The 16,397-nt window shown below is 41.5% G+C and overlaps 1 long non-coding RNA gene across 1 annotated transcript in view; it reads left to right on the top strand.

The window, feature by feature from the left end:
* The window catches only part of LOC310673098, a 31,844-nt gene extending 23,102 nt beyond the window's left edge, over positions 1 to 8,742 (top strand). The window contains exon 4 of the long non-coding RNA XR_014508847.1: positions 8,360 to 8,742. This is a non-coding gene — a long non-coding RNA (uncharacterized lncRNA). The remainder of the gene's footprint in view (positions 1 to 8,359) is intronic.
* Positions 8,743 to 16,397: the final 7,655 nt, after the last annotated feature.

Consider the following 16,397-nt stretch of genomic DNA (forward strand, 5'->3'; position numbering starts at 1 on the left):
TTACAAGTTGTGACGATTTGCTACGCAGTAGGCAAAAATCAAATGGCACCCACTAATCAGCCAAATGGACAAAATTCCTACCGGGCCCCTGCCCCAAAAGCAGATGACCCCATGACAGGCATAGCAAGGTCAAGCAAACAACCTGAAAACAGGGAGGGAGGGCGGGTGTTCCGATGCGTGCAGTGAAAAGAGGAAGCTCAATGCTGCGCTCAGGGTATTTAAGAGCTATGGCTGTCAATCACAAAATAGCAACATTTAAATCTCCCCAGCAACAGGAAGCTTAATGTTAATGGTGGCCAAACTCTCTCCGCCTAGCAACAGTGGGTGTCTTGCCAGCCCCACCGCAACACATGCTCTCCATGAAGGAGAACATGCTTTCCCTACTGGATGTAAACTGTTTGGTGAGTAAGGTTTGTCAGCATTGGAGTTTACTGTACCACTCACAAACATGTATTTTCCTTAAACCAAAGTATTGCCTTGAATGGCTATTAATTTTGTCATGAATTACAATTGAGTCAACTCTTTAAAACACACTTAGAAATAGCAACTATTATTTCCAGAGGTGTTTCCACCATGAATCTCTGTCCAGTTAGATTTGTTATTTTACTCAAGGGCATGTCCATCTATTTTTCTCATTTTATCAGGTCACAGATCGTAGAGTTCATACATACACATCCCATTTCCAGTAACTGTTCCACACCATTGCTTAGGACGCAACAAAGTGATGGCTCTGTGAAAAGCCCTCCATTACAGCTCTGTCAGAGTCGGAGTTTAGCATTGATCCAGTGTCATCTGCCTTCTCAGTGATACCAAGTCAATACATTTCCATCCTCCAGATTTTTTTCTGCTTTAATTTAAAGCTTGTAAGCATAGCTGTTGGCATACGGTTAAGGGATGCATGCCTCTATCTCTTGACAAGTCTTGGCGGATCCAGTTAACATAGGTATGTCTTTGTAAGGAGGTAGGAATACTGCAGACTAATCTCTCTTTATACTCCTGCTTTCAAGATGTTTCACCTAATTTTGCCTGCTTAAAAATAGCAACAGACGATTGCTACCCACACACCATTTCCTATAATTTAGATAGCTTTGATTACAAGCCTGTGCAACACATGAATATTTTACTATTTACAGCATCTGGCATTTGCAACACATTTCTTCCTAATTTATGTCACATGAACTGGTTTCATCTCTCACAATCTTTCATGATGTATGAGCTACCTTGTTTGGTAATGAAAATGGGTTTGTGCAGTTTCATAACAGAAAGCAAGATGTTAAAAGTTGCCTTGAGACTAAATGCTTGCGCTTCTAGAGTTCTTAACAACCCTGCATTCCAGAATCTTCTCATAGAATTGTAGCATTGGAAAGGATCCTGATGGTTATCGAGTCCAACTCCCTGCAACACAGGAATCTTTTTGCCCAGTGTAGAGCTCGGATCCATGACCCTGAGATTAAGAGTCTGGTGCTCTATGGACTGAGCAATCCGCTACTGGGAAATTACATTGGATCAGATTTCAGCAAATTACATTGAAACAGTTCCAGAGGTTCAAAGAGCAGAGCTGTGTGAAAGCCCTTTTTCAAACAGCCTTGTGGTACTCTTTGAACCCCCAAAGACTGCAGATTTAAACAGTAGGGCAGGGCTGTCTGCAAAAGCACTTTCAAACAGGCCCACACTGTGCTTTGTCTGCCTGCACCTGTCCCTGGCAGGGAACTGGCACACTAAATCAATGCAAAATAAAACGCCGCCCCATCAGCTGGCATCAGAGTGATATCAGCTGATTGGCAGGTGTGTGCCGTCATTGTTTATATAACTCTGTGGGCCAAATTTGACCTCTTGGGAGTGCCAGTATTAGTCCTTAGACTGGAAATTCCCCACCCCTGACAAAGTATTTGTAGAACTTTGCTATAAGCAAAAAGGCACACCACTAGTTTAAGCTTTGGGCAGTAAAACAGACTTCCATATAGCGCAAACAACTATCGTCTGTTAACTTTACCATTTTTATACACCAGTATCCAGTGTACTCCATGCCCAAACAAAACAAATGCCACAAGAGACAAATTTCTGCATTAAGGAAAGTAGAATTCTGGGACTTGTATAAATTATGCAAATAAATCACATTTGCATATTTTTATTTTGCCTAATGTATTCTGCTTCTAATAGTCATGGGGATAGCAAAGCTCTTCACAGGACACTGAATCTTGTCCCTTGAACATTTGAAGCCTTATTTATTAATTTAATCTGAGCTTGTCCACACACTCTTTTAAACCTCTCCACGGAATAATAAGGGTTAGCAAAAAGTCCATATGAAAAGAGAAAGTTCTAGGAAACATGTTTTGTTTTTCTACCTTGCATAGAATGAGGAAATACACATAGTTCTGCCTGTATCTCACAATAAAGCTATTAATTATCACAATATATATACAGTATATGCATATGTCTTTCTCTCTCTCTTAACAACATGCACACATGGTTACAAGTTAGCCGGCCCTTGAAGTTTCCAGTTGCACAAAACTTTGTACAAAATCAGTGTCTGCAGGAAAGGAATATAGACTCAGATCATGAGGGTCCTTAGACAAGGTGTGTGTAAACCTGGAATGTTGTTCTGAAGCGAACTCAAAAGAATGCCATGGAAGCTTTTCTTACACATCTTCTTGTATGCTGAATAATTTCATTTGTCACCGCATAGAAAGATTTCTATTTACTGAGGAGTCATAGATGTGTAGCTTTACGAAATCTACTGATTTCATAAAATTCTTACAATTTACTAAATTTCAAACATATTAACTATATTCCAGATTATCCAGTACAATATCACATTCATAACAGGAGCAACCTCTATAAAAATAATTAAGGTATTTCCAACATGTCAAGAGGCCAGACCTCCAGGTGATTTGCTGACAAATCCTTATCCCTATTTTATGTGCATAGGGACATGGGCTAAGAGGTGATATCTGTGTCTCTATTCCCATACTGTTTTAGGGTATACAAAAGGCAGGGCTCTAAAATTTAACCTGTAGTATGTGGAGCAGGCCTTGGAGAGCATGGCTGATACAAACTTTCCCTGGCTTGTTGTCCTTAAAGTATTCCCCACCCCATTAGGCTAACCCCAAAGTGTCCCCTCTTGCACCGTTATCACAAGCAATTGAAGGATGAAGTGAAACTTCCTTTGTCTCTGAATTTGGGTGCAAAGATTGATTCAAAAACTAAATGGGCTTGGGCAGCATGCTCACAGTCCTGAAAATATTTTGAGGACCACTCTACACATTACCTGAAAGGAAGAGTATACAGCACATATATCTTCTACACGCAAGGGCAGAAGCTTGGGGATTCATTGACAAACGAGGAGAAAAAGTGAGTGTCACACAAGGTAATGAAAACAACATCATCACTGAATGATTAAAAAAATTCACCACAAAAACAAATGGATAATGAGAAACACAAAAGAGATGATGGAGGTGGCCATGAGGATAGAAAGAAATGGAAAGAAACCTAAGTAACTCATTATGTAGGGATAAAAAGGGTTCTGCATTTCTCAAGAGGGTCAGCCCAAGAGGAAGAGAGAAATGAGATGGGAAAGACTACAGAAGCATTAAGCTGAGCTGAAAATAGTGAAGAAGAAAAGGGTGGTGTTCCCAGAGCACAGAGATGAATAAATATAGCTCCAAAGACGAGAGAAAATGTGCTGTTTTATGGATATCTGCTCAAAACTGGGAGAAGCACTGAACTATTTATAGTATTAAAATGGATCTATTATAAATAGTTCAAAGTCTTTTCTGGTAAATCTCTTGAATATCATTTTGGGCACTCAGCACCTTTGTTGTAGATATGGCTGTCCATAAAATTCAACAGTATTATGTGCTTGATGTATATGATCTAGTGCCTTTCAAAGAAATCTTTATCTTCAGATAGCATACATAAAGACTCAAATATTACAATACTATATTTTTAAAGCATCTTGTCAGGGCCAGCCCTGCTATTAGACACAATGATTCAGCTGCCTCAGATAGCAGATGGTGGGGGCTGAAAGTGGTGGAGAAGTGTTGAATGACAAAGCTGTGTGTGCCACACTTAATCTGCTCCTTTGCCCCCTAAGCTAACCTGGCACCCTCAGATACAGTGCTGGATGCTCTATGATTCAATTAGCTGCCCAACTGGCTCCTGTACAGGAAATTGGAGAAATGACATCTTGCCCTTCACTTCAGGCAGCAATATTTCTTGGCTTGGCCTGATCCACCCAACATCTCAATCATGGCAACATTCAGTTGGAGGTGGGGTCAGTGGCACTTACTTCCAGGAAACTGCTTAGAACCATTGCTTTAGTGTTCTAGGTGCAGTAGAGGTGACCAGGAAAAGGTCCTCCTCTATAGTCATCCCAGTTCCCTAGAACTCCCTCCAATATGACATTTTGGCTGAGGGCAAATATCACTCTTTGTAGAAGACCTTTTGGCCTGTAACAACATTTTCAATAGCTAGCTGAGATAGTTTTATGCTTCTGTGCTGAAGTACAGGTCACATTTATTGCTTTGTTTTCTGATGCTACTTTTACAGATCTATACTGTGATAGATTACATTTTATCCTTCTGTTTTATGCTGCTTCTACTTGGTAGCTGGAATTTGTAATGTTTCTTGCTTTGATAGCATGGTTGTGTGATGCCCTGAACTATTCTTTAGGAAACGTATGGTGTAAATCCTAAAGCAAGTCAATAATTATCAAACAAGCATAGAAGCCACCCAGAGCGACTGGGGCAACCTAGTCAGATGGGTAGAATATCATCATAATCAGTCAGGCCCTACCTAGCTCAGTACTGCCTCTATTGACTAGTAGTGACTCTCTAAGGTAGTGAGTCTTTTCTAGTCCTATCTGGATATGCCAGGGACTGACATGGGGCCTTCTGCATTCAAAGCAGATGAACTGCCATTGAGCCTTCCGATCATAGTTGGAATTGTAGTCTCACGGGTATCAATGGTAATAAATACCTGCTCAACTGAGCCTTCAAAAAGGAAACACCTAGAAATTTCTTAATAGTGCTTCAGAGTAGGGTTGTGATATTTCAAAAAGTGAAAATCCGGACAGTTGTTTTGAGCTATTTTTAAGGAAATTTGCCAAAACATTCCTGTCTGAAAACCTGGTTTTCAGATGCTTCCAGATGGCATGGACAACATGTATTTAGTTGGACCAATGGCCCGGCTCAGTATACCTGGAAGTCAACAATGGGAAAACAATGCCATCTGGAATTTCTGTGAAATGAGAAAGTGGAAATTCCAGAGAAAAAGTGCTGGTGTAGAATCACCCTATGTTTGGTTTCATACAATAACAGAAGTGGTTTTCATGAGTTATTTTTAGTAGTAGTACCAGAGATCTGGAAAGGGTTTCATCCAATTCCTGCCACATCTATGTGCCTTGATTAGGCCATAAAGCATTTTTACATCAGAGTGTGTTCGCAGATTGTTTTGTGTGTGTTTTTTTGTAGCTCTGCTCATGAACTAGTCTGAATGTCGTATTATATGTAACACACACATTTGCTGATTTGTATAGTGGCATCTCTAAACATTTTAGCTGTCACATTTTACATAATATACACACTGTATATCCTATCATTAGCCTGATCGATGGAGAAGCAGCATATGTTGCCAAAAAGATATGGGAATAATACAGCATAGTATTTCCTTCTATATAAACTGGGAAGCACAAAGTGCTGCCAATAAATAAATAAACAAATAAAATAAATAAAGGTTAATAACTGCACTATAAATCCATAGTGCTGTTTTCAGGTTCCTGTCCACTTCATGAATAGTGGTTTATATTAATACTAGCGACTCACTTCAACAGGTGACATTTTTATCCCCTCAGGCTGTCCATTATCCAAATGATGGGCCATCTGGAAAGGGATTCTGTTCACTGAAAAACGTGACAGGGCTGATGGTTTTTTAACTGCTAGTCATCTATGATTGCTAGTAAGCGCTGGAAATTAGCATTGATCCCCAAAATGGAAGAGGCTGGAGAATACTTAAGACAAGGCTTGCGGAAACACCTTCACGGCAGATGTGCCTGCTAATTAATAGTTGTCGTTGGTAACTTTCCTTCATGATTTGTAAATTAATACCATTTCTGTTTTCTAAAACAAACAAACAAACAAACAAACATGAATACAGCTGGGAAAGCAGTTTGTAAAGGCGACCACAGAAAGTGCAAATTGGAAAGTGAGGTGAAAATCACTCACTCCTGTTTGCTTGCAAACTAGCATTACTATATAACATCCGCAAATCGGCTAATTTGACACCAACAACAATGGCTGCAATCAGTTAATTTGTCAACACACAATGCTGGGAGATCAGAAACAAATATTGACAGAAAGCAAAAATAAAAGAAAAGAAGTATTCCTAGCATTCTTTGGAAATGTGTGCAGATTGTTTTTTAAAAATGAGACATAATAGTATACTATTTGCTTCTTCGAACGTACATTTGTTCTTGGCTCCCACCAGAAATAATTTAATATCCTGTTCCCTAACTCAAGGACTACTGAAATGTGAGACTGAGGAGAACTTACTGCTCTGACTGAGAGCCACTTTTCTACTACCATCTTCCACCTATGCTCAATCTATGCGGCTGGCAGGGAACCTGTGGCTTTCACTCCCATCAGCCCCGGCCAGGATGGGGAATGGTGAGGTATGATGGGAATTGTAGTCCAACAAGGATTGCAAGGCCTCAGCTTCCCCATCCTACGTCTTTGGTACAAGGCATGGAAATTGAGTTGGTGTGTGTGACTTTTTGCCCCTGCCTTAGTTTTTTAGATGAATTCTGGTGTCCTTTTTAAAAGATTTGGAAAATAACATTGTGAACCCTTTTCAAGCCAAGATTGCGTGTACACTAGTTTCCTGGCTCTTCTTACCTTGCCATCAGAAGACACACATAAAAGTAACTTGCAAGTTTCACAGTCTACCTTGTTGCTTTCTGTATTCTTTTCCATAAGGCTTCCTTCATGCCAGAACACACAGCATGGAACAAACATGTTTTCCACTCATCCCTAGGATCATACTGTGTTCCTTTTTAAAAATGAACATGCTGAGTCTCTTCACAAAACTTCAGCCTACCTAAATATTTCAACTCCCCTTCTTTCTTTGGTGAGCTCACCTGCACATTAATATAATTATTGCCCCATCCATGGAACTTTTGTTCTGGTTACTGGCCCAGCGTAGTGAATGTTGCCAACCCAAGGCAACTTCCTTTAGTTACAAATGAGCAGGTGCTTTGTTCTAGAGTTCTCAATATTGTAAAATGGTATGATTGTAAAGGATGTCACTGTATGTTACTAGGTCCAGAATACCTCAGGAGGTGGTGTGCTCTCCTTCATTTGGAGTTTCTAAGCAGAGGTTGGATGGCCATCTGTCATGGGTGCTTTATTTGAGATTCCTGCATTGCAAGGAGCTGGAGTAGATGACCCTTGGGGTCCTTTCAAACTCTACAAACCTCTATGATTCTTATTTACCTACCAGTGATCCTTTAAAGCAAGGGTAGGGATCATGTTGAAGAAGAAGAAGAGTTTGGATTTGATATCCCGCTTTATCACTACCCGAAGGAGTCTCAAAGCGGCTAACATTCTCCTTTCCCTTCCTCCCCCACAACAAACACTCTGTGAGGTGAGTGAGGCTGAGAGACTTCAGAGAAGTGTGACTGGCCCAAGGTCACCCAGCAGCTGCATGTGGAGGAGCGGAGACGCGAACCCAGTTCACCAGATTACGAGACTACCGCTCTTAACCACTACACCACGGCTGCATTCCAGATGGTGAACCTTCTGGAGACTACAGGTCCATGGTGGGCAGATGCCAGAGGTTGGAGTAATGATGTGACTCTTACCTGTACCCCACACATCTCTATCCAGACAAACAAGAAACACTATCACTGTTCAAGAGGACATTCTAATCAGAAAACCATTTGGAGAGAATGTGGGTCAGGAATGAGGAGGGAAGGAACCCAAAGGACCAACAGAGAGGTTAGAGAACGACATCCTACAATTCTCCAACCTGATTTAAGGGGAACCAGTATAAACAACCATTACACTATTAAGGGTCACTGAGCAGTTAAATGTCCTCAGCAGCCATTTAAAAGGAACAGTAGAACTGTTGAGGTAGCCAACATGACACTGTTTCAATCTTTAGCTCTTAAAGATCTCTTCTAAAAGATCTCAGCATGAGGTGCGAAATCCCTTTAATTATTCTGTGGTTACTGGTTCTTCTAAATGTGCTTGCATGTGGCATAGTGGAAACACAGCCACTCAAGGCATATTCTGAATAACAGGATTCTGCATGTTTGTTCTACTAGATGGGTCGAATTCACCCATATTTTCCCCTTTCTTTCCAGACAGAAATGATACTATCAGCTGGCCTGCTTGAAGAACACTGAAAGGAGTTCACAGTAGGATAAAGGTGTGAATAATTCAATATAGGAAACACATTGAATCAATTGGTTGTGTGAAGATGGGGCGGGAGGAGGAAGGGAATATTGCGAAAGCCAGAGCTTTCAAAACTTGCCAACAAATAAAATGAAGGACTTTGTCACACCACAAGACACAAAGCAGTCTTAATTTTTAAAGCATAGCTCTGAAGCACAGAACAATCAAATTATTTGATTGCTTGTCTAACATGAAGGCAGCATTATCAACGGACATTCTGCAGCTGTGAGATAAGATTGCAGGAAAGCAATCCTGCAAAACTACTTTTCCGTGCAACTGACTATGATTTGGTGATTTGGACATTTCAGATTTAATAAAAAGGACTATTTAAATATATATTTAAAAAAATCTTCAGACCAAGGGGACGTATTTACATTGTAGCAGGTGTGTGTGTATTTCATTATTAAAAGTCCTCTTTTCAAAATGAAGTGACCGAATTAAGTATTTGAAATTACTTTTAAATTAAGGCACACACAGCTGGTGCAAATATAAGGGGACTTCCTAAAGTGCTCTCTTCTGATTGGGATAGTGAGTAGCCAGCAGAGCATGTTACTTGTTTTTCCTCCCTCGGTTGATTTGAATGGCACTGTAACAAAAATATTTAAAATGATTTCTGGTCCTCCCTGATATCACAAATCATCACACACACATAAATACAGGGACAATCAAAGATCCATTTGAATGATGGCTCATTACAGACACAAAAACATTGCAGGTACCAGCCAAGCTTGTGTATGCAGGGCTGCAACATTCCCAACTCCCTAGTAGTTTCTTTATCTGTGAACCATGATGATTCCATATTGAGGCCAAGCATTGCCTTGGAGAATCACAGGATGCTCCCACCAGCAAAACAAGAGGAGGTGTGATGGTTTTTTCTCTCCCCCCAATAGCCCTCTGTGCCCCTTAAGTATCTACTCTGTAGGGTTGGTTAACTTTCTGGAAGGGGCCTCCTGGAAGCACCAATCCTGGTAGCACCCCTACAGAAAGCTTACTCTGTGGCAGGGAGCAGGCAACAGACATCCCAGTACTTTTCCATCTAGGTCAGGGGAGAAACATCATATCACCCTAGACAGATTCCTAACTGTCCTCTCTCCCTGGCAAGTTTGCTGGGGAGACACAGGTTGCTGATTTTGGAGATGGAGTACCCCTTGGACCCCTCTGGCAACTTAGCATGCATGGGGACAATATTCATCAATGAACATAAATTTCCTTTCACAGGAGCATTGAAAGGAAAAGCACCAGGTCAGCTGCCTAATGTGATTACCATCTCATTTTCTCCAAGTGCCTCTAGCCCAGAAGCATTTTGGGGGTGAGGAAGGAAAGATCTCAGCTGTTGCATCTGCCTGGCCTAGTACTTCTCCTTTAATTGCCAGATATTTAATATATTGAATTAAAAAGCAATAACAATAATCCTGGTGTCAGCCCTGGTGGACCCCTATGGACCCTAGTGTTATGCCCTGGCGTTCTGGGTGATGGCACTGGGCCTGCTCCTCTTGAAAGGTTTTGCAGACAGGCATCCTTCTGTCTCTGTAGTTTGTATTCTGATAAATGCCATTCCATCTTCAAATACCTCTTTTGTCACTGGCGGAGGACATGGTGGGGGGATCCCTAAGCTCATTACAAATGAGACTCTTAAACATCAATCAGGAAATGCCCTGTTCTTAGTGTGATGTAGGTGATCATTTTTAAACAGCAGGTTTTGGAGGAAGGCAAAGCTTTACTCATCAGAAAAAAATATGTGTAGGTACTTATTCAGCTGACAACAAAGATGCAGTGATAGCTATCACACTTATTTCCTCGTTGTGACCCTAGCCTACTATGTCTTGAATTTTGAAACCTTTCTCCTAGACTGAAAATAATTGCAGGCTCATTAGACAAACTCCAAACTAAAAATAAAAATATGCATTTTAAGGACACAAACAAGCAAGCAAGGTTTGGAATTTACCTTAACTTTTCTGTATGCCTGAATTGAAGGGAGGGGTAGTAGGTGAGTAAATGTTGTTGGATGTGATGAAAAGTTCGAGTCTGCAGCTTGCAATAGTGAAGGCAATGTTAGGCAGATTTAGTCCACTTAGACTTGGAACAAAAATATGAATAAGTCAGTTTGCATCAAGGTGGGCTGTGATAAGGAAGAAAGGGCTACCTCCTTTTGAAAAGTTTGTATCAGGCACCGGCGGAACGTATGCCCACGCTGCCAGAGGGTGCCCTCCCATGCACCACAGTTCAAGGTAGTAGAGGGATGGGGAAGCTGATGCCCACTCTCCTCCTGCTCTCCACCGCCGGTCAGGCCTGACCCAGCAGGGGAGCTGCTACGGCCAGGCCTAGGAGAGTGTGCAGCTGCTTAGCTATTGACTCCCCTCTGCTCTCTGCTCTCTGCAGTGGAGCTTGAGCTGGTGGAGATGTGCCTTGCTGTGGGCAAGGTGGGATGCTCTTTGCTGCTGGGTCAGAAAAGCTGCTGGCACTGGGTGCGAGGTGTGCCATGGCCAAAGAAGGTGGGTGGCAGAGCTGCCACCCACTCGCCTGCTCTGCTACCCTGGGTCAGATCCTTCTGGCACAACGCTTTCTGGTGTGGAACGCTTTCACCCCCTCTCAAAATTGCTCCTGGGGCCACAGCAACCCTTGCACCCCAACACTATTGCCTCTCTATCAAGAACCTCTGCCAATGCTGTTGGTCTCCATTTCCCATTAGCCCCAGGCAGTGAGGATGGGAATTATAATCCAGCAACATCAGCAGGGCTACAGGTTCCCCACCTCTGGGTTCCCTGTAAGGCAGAGACCAGAAGTAAACAAAAATGTGCAAGTCATATCAACACAGCACCAAATAAATTTTAGATGGTGAACCCAGTAAAGAAACGATGAATGCCTTATTGAAAAGTCGAAACAAAGTAAAAAAAATTCCTTCTAATAGCACCTTAGAGACCGACTAAGTTAGTTATTGGTATGAGCTTTCGTGTGCATGCACACTTCTTCAGATACTTCAGATACTATTGAGGAGTACAGTGGTACCTCGGTTTAAGAACTTAATTCGTCCTGGAGGTCCGTTCTTAACCTGAAGCTGTTCTCAACCTGAAGCACCATTTTAGCTAATGGGACCTCCCGCTGCCACCGCGCCGCCGGAGCATGATTTCTGTTCTCATTCTGAAGCAAAGTAACTCAAGGTACTATTTCTGGGTTAGTGGACTCTGTAACCTGAAGCGCCTGTAACCCAAAGTACCACAGTATTACTTATTGGCTCTAGAGTTCTCACACAGGCTAACTCCCACCCTTAAGTGGCAGAATGTTCAGATTCCCTTTTTCTCATGGGCCAACATGGCTCCCTGCATTTTTGTCTGTTTCAAAGAATATCATCTTTGATTAGCTATTGAGGAGAAGAATCATGAAATTGGAGAAAGAAGGCCTTCTACCACCTAAGAATGGGAGTTGGCCTGTGGGAGACAAACTGGTGGTGGTTTGCATTCTGATGCACTGTTTATTAGAGATCAACAAAATCTCACACTTGGTCTTCTAATTAGAACAATGCCAAGTTAGCAGGGGCTGGGATTTTTGCAAGATCTTACAGGGAAATCTTCAAACAGAAAGTAGTACTCTGCAGTGGAAAACAGAGGCGCAGGTGCATCTCTTTTCATTTCAGAAGCAGAAGAGGCTTCAGGACTTTTTTTTTTTTTAAGCAATAGACCAAGAAATAAAGGTTTGATGAATCAAGCGTGGAATCAGCAAAGTAGAATAAAAAAAAATACACAGGCAAATTGGTTTCTGTGAAACCACACATTCTGTTTGAAACCCGAACTTGCAAAATTCATAGTAGTCCTAGAGGCTGACATTTTTTATTTTATTTTTTGTAACCTGCTAAGCTCCATGCTTTAGTGACGGGACATCTCTTTAGTTCTAAGACCCCAGGGATGCAAATAAATTGCTAGCAGTGTATACGGGGCTATGAATGAAATTACTTCTGAAGGGAGTAACACATTTGCATGCATGAGATTTGGAAAGACAATAAAATAAAAGATGTGGCCAAGGCTTGAATAACAGAAGCTTTGGAGACAAACATTTTCAGCTCAAGCCTTAAGTGTATATCTTGGCCAAAATATAAGAAAGAAAGAAAGAAAGAAAGAAAGAAAGAAAGAAAGAAAGAAAGGAAGGAAGGAAGGAAGGAAGGAAGGAAAGAGGGAGGGAAGGAAGGAAGGAAGGAAGGAAGGAAGGAAGGAAGGAAGGAAGGAAAGAAAATGGAATAGATATTCTCAGTTATAGACTATTGTGAAAAATCAAAACTTTGTTGCATATAGTTACTTTCACGGATAATATAATAGCGCATAAACCTGCAGATTCATTGTAATTAGAATATGTGCCATGAAATAAGCCGTGCTGTAAGGGGCTGCAGGATAGATGGCCTCCTACTGCAAGCCCAGCAGGTCAATTAATTCCCCAGTCAGACATTCAAAACTCTGAAATTCAAAATCCATTTGCCACAAAGCTAACATTAATTGCTCCACAACATTTTAAGAAATTTAGTCACTCCTGCCTTTATGCTACTCTCCCATTTTGTCCCACTGGGACATACCCTGGTGAGTCTCTTCATGGACAAATCTCCAACTCTTTCCACAGAAGCAGCTGTGAGTTTTTAAGACCAATTTCCCTGCGGCCCTTTCTCGTTGCTTCCCACATCAAACTTTATGAAGCTTGGATTCTGCTGATCTTTGTCAGTTCAATTCCAAGCGGCAACAGACACGAGATAAAGCTGATTGTCATCAGTTGGAGGTATTGTCTGGTGAAAGGAAGCTGCGCCAATTAATTCTGTGTCATGGAAAAGTGCATGAGCAATCTGTGCAGGATCAGGAGTGAGAGAAATAGGAAGCAAGCTTAGTACGTGTGACCATATAGGACAAAGCTAAAGCAAAGCATCACATCAAAGGAAGAAATCAGGCATCCCAATAAAGAAATCAGTAACATGGGGGCGTATAAACAAAATACAGAGCCAAAGATAAGGAGCAGCTTCCAGGGCCAGGAAGCTACTTAGTAGGAACATGCTAAAAGCCCAAGGAAAATTACATGTTGCAGAAGCAATGATATATTTCTGCCTTTTCCATAGCAAGGGGGGGGGGAGGAGGGAGACTTCCAACTTTTACAATCTATTTTGTTTCTTGTCTTTCCTGAACCCTGAGGCCCGCCAACCAGAACCAGGTTAAAACACACATACAGAGAATGTACAAATTTCAGCCACTTATATGCATATTCCTGTTAGGAATTTTGCATAGTGACTGGAGACTCTACAAAATTCAGCAGAGATATGCACATTTACCCCAGGCCTGTTGAGGACTGTGTATATTGAATGGTAAATGTGCATAATTCCTTCTTCATGTAAGCCTTATGTGCACGTTCTCCATGATGCCTAGTGAATGTGCACAATGGTCAGTTATTATGCAGTTACTTGCATTCCCCTTAACATATATCACTCTCCTGTTGTTATTGATATCAGATTATTACCATACATGTTGGTATAAAGGCAGGCTGTCGCCTATCTCTGCCTTGATTCTCCTAGTGGCTTAGTTCTAGTGATATCATAACATTTGGAAGGGGAGACAGCAGTACAGTGGCTGTGAAGGAAACAAATAATCAGATCTAGGCTGGATCTAGATGCATCAAAGAAGTGTTTCAGTTTAAAGCGTTGTAAATTTAAACAGGGAAAACAGGTAGAGAAAAAACTGACTCTACATTGCCATCTGGTGGTACAATGTTATATCGCACATACAACACACATAAATTGCTTTTTCTTTACCAGTCTAGCTGAGTCCTAAGAAACAAAGTAAGCTACAGGTGCAAATTGGGAGTTATTGATAGCCATATCTGAAATATTCAGAGCTTGTCATTATCTCCCCCCCCCCCCGTTGCTGTTTTTGGGTTTTGTTTTGTTTTTGCAAAGTGTGCGGTGACCTTAGCATAGATTATTCATCATTCATTGCTAATTGCGAAAACCCAGAGATCGATTTGAAGATTGTATTGCTATGACAATACGTGGAGTTATAAAAGGAAGATCTAGAAACCGTCCTCTGAGTACGATCTCAAATTAGAAATGTGCATAGTGAAGTGCTGTATTCAGGCTAAGTTGCAATGCTTCAAGTGGACATTCATCTACACTTGGTAGTTTATTCCCATCTCGGAGAAATGCAGTTTTGGAACATATTTCACATTCAGTTCATGCTATCTTACCAAATAATTGTACTTAGTGGAAAAGTCCCTTTGAAGTTCCATTCTATTTGAACTGGAGAGATTTAAGCATATACTTATCTAACTCATTCAAATCAATGGGATTTGCAGCAGAATGGTAAGCATGTTAACTCAGAAGGAAGTCCCACTGAGTTCAAGGAGACTTCAGATGCAATCCTAACCCCATTTACTTAACAGCAAGATCCACTGAATTCAGTACTTCTAAGTAGGCATAGCTAGGAGTGTGCTGTTACTCTTCAGTAAGTGTGTTTAGCACTGCAGCCTTTACTAACTGATTTTAGCAGGATGGTGCTCATAATTAGGTGCTCTGCATTCTGAATCATATGTTTAAAACCTGTGGCATTTAGATGTTTATGTTCCGACTCTCTTAGAGAGCCTGTTCCTTTATTTAATTTTTTTTAAAAAAAAAACCTCATGCTCCCAATTTCCTCCACTTTCTACCCTGCCAAACCAATCCTTGAACACAATGAAATTCAGAATTTTTGTTTTACCTACAATACGTTCCCAGCCAATGCCTCTTTAAAAAGGCCTTTTAAAAAGCTCATAACAGTTGGTGACACTGGAATAAAAAAATACACTTCCTTCTGAGTCGCAACAGCTAGATTTTCAGGCATAGACAGAAAACCACGTGTGGTGATATTCATGCTAGACCTGCTAATCTAATATTGGTTTTCATATACAATGCACACAGACAATTAGTGTATCATTACGCCATAGTATATTTCTATGCATAATTACCGGGTTCCAATTATTCCCACTCCGTAAAATTAATGGTGTGACTAGTCTGTTCACATCAGCAAGATGGGGGTACTTATTAAGAAATATTAGCCTTGCGACTTCATGCTAAAATGTCTCAAAATGTGTGAATGGTGCGAAAAGAATTTATCTGTTTTCCAGCCGATCAAAGGTAAAGTTGGCACAACTTTATGTTGACCCAGAATCTTAATGTGGTTTCCAAAGCAGGTGAACACAAAAATAAAAGCTAAGGAAGCTTCAAGGTTCATACAGCCATAGCCAAAGGACATTCAGGATGCCATGCAGACACACAGGTTTTTCTGACACAGATAAACATTTGAAGAAAAAAAAAGAGTGTGTGAGACAGCCCTTTGGTTACTCTGAAATTTCTAGGAATCTTCACCTGAACTCTCATTACACATCTAGCAGGTAGGTAAAGCGTGTTCTCCATAACAGAGAGCACGTGTTGCGGTTGGGGGAACAAGCCACCCTGCCTATTACTGGGCAGATTTTGGCAGGAACCCAAGCCTTTAAGTGGTTACTTGGGTTGCTGGGGAGTTTTGATTGTTGCCAATTTGGAGGAGGGGTCAGAGTCTTTAAATACAGGACACCCAACGTTGGGCGTCCTCTTGGCCATTTTACATCGGATCACCCGCTCTCCCTCCCTTTAATATGGGGGATTTCTTGATTGCTTGACCTTGCTATGCCTGTCATGGGGTCGTCCACCTTGGAGCGGGGGCCTGGTAGGAATTTTGCCATCTGGCTGTTTGGCTGGTGCCATTTGGTTTTTGCCTACTGCGTAGCAAATCGTCACAACTTGTAAAGTTGGCGGTTAGGCATTGGTTAAAATTGGTTCTTGGAGGGGTAAGTGCCTAGCCCTCCAAATGGTGCGGAAAGGGAATTCCGTTAAAGGAATCCAGGGGCTTGCCATTCTTTTCGTCCTTGTCCCCAGCATCGGACTTGGGCCGTGCAAGCCCCACAGGAACATGA

This window comes from Podarcis tiliguerta (assembly GCF_965153285.1).
Source record: "Podarcis tiliguerta genome assembly, chromosome: 2".
NCBI lineage: Eukaryota > Metazoa > Chordata > Lepidosauria > Squamata > Lacertidae > Podarcis > Podarcis tiliguerta.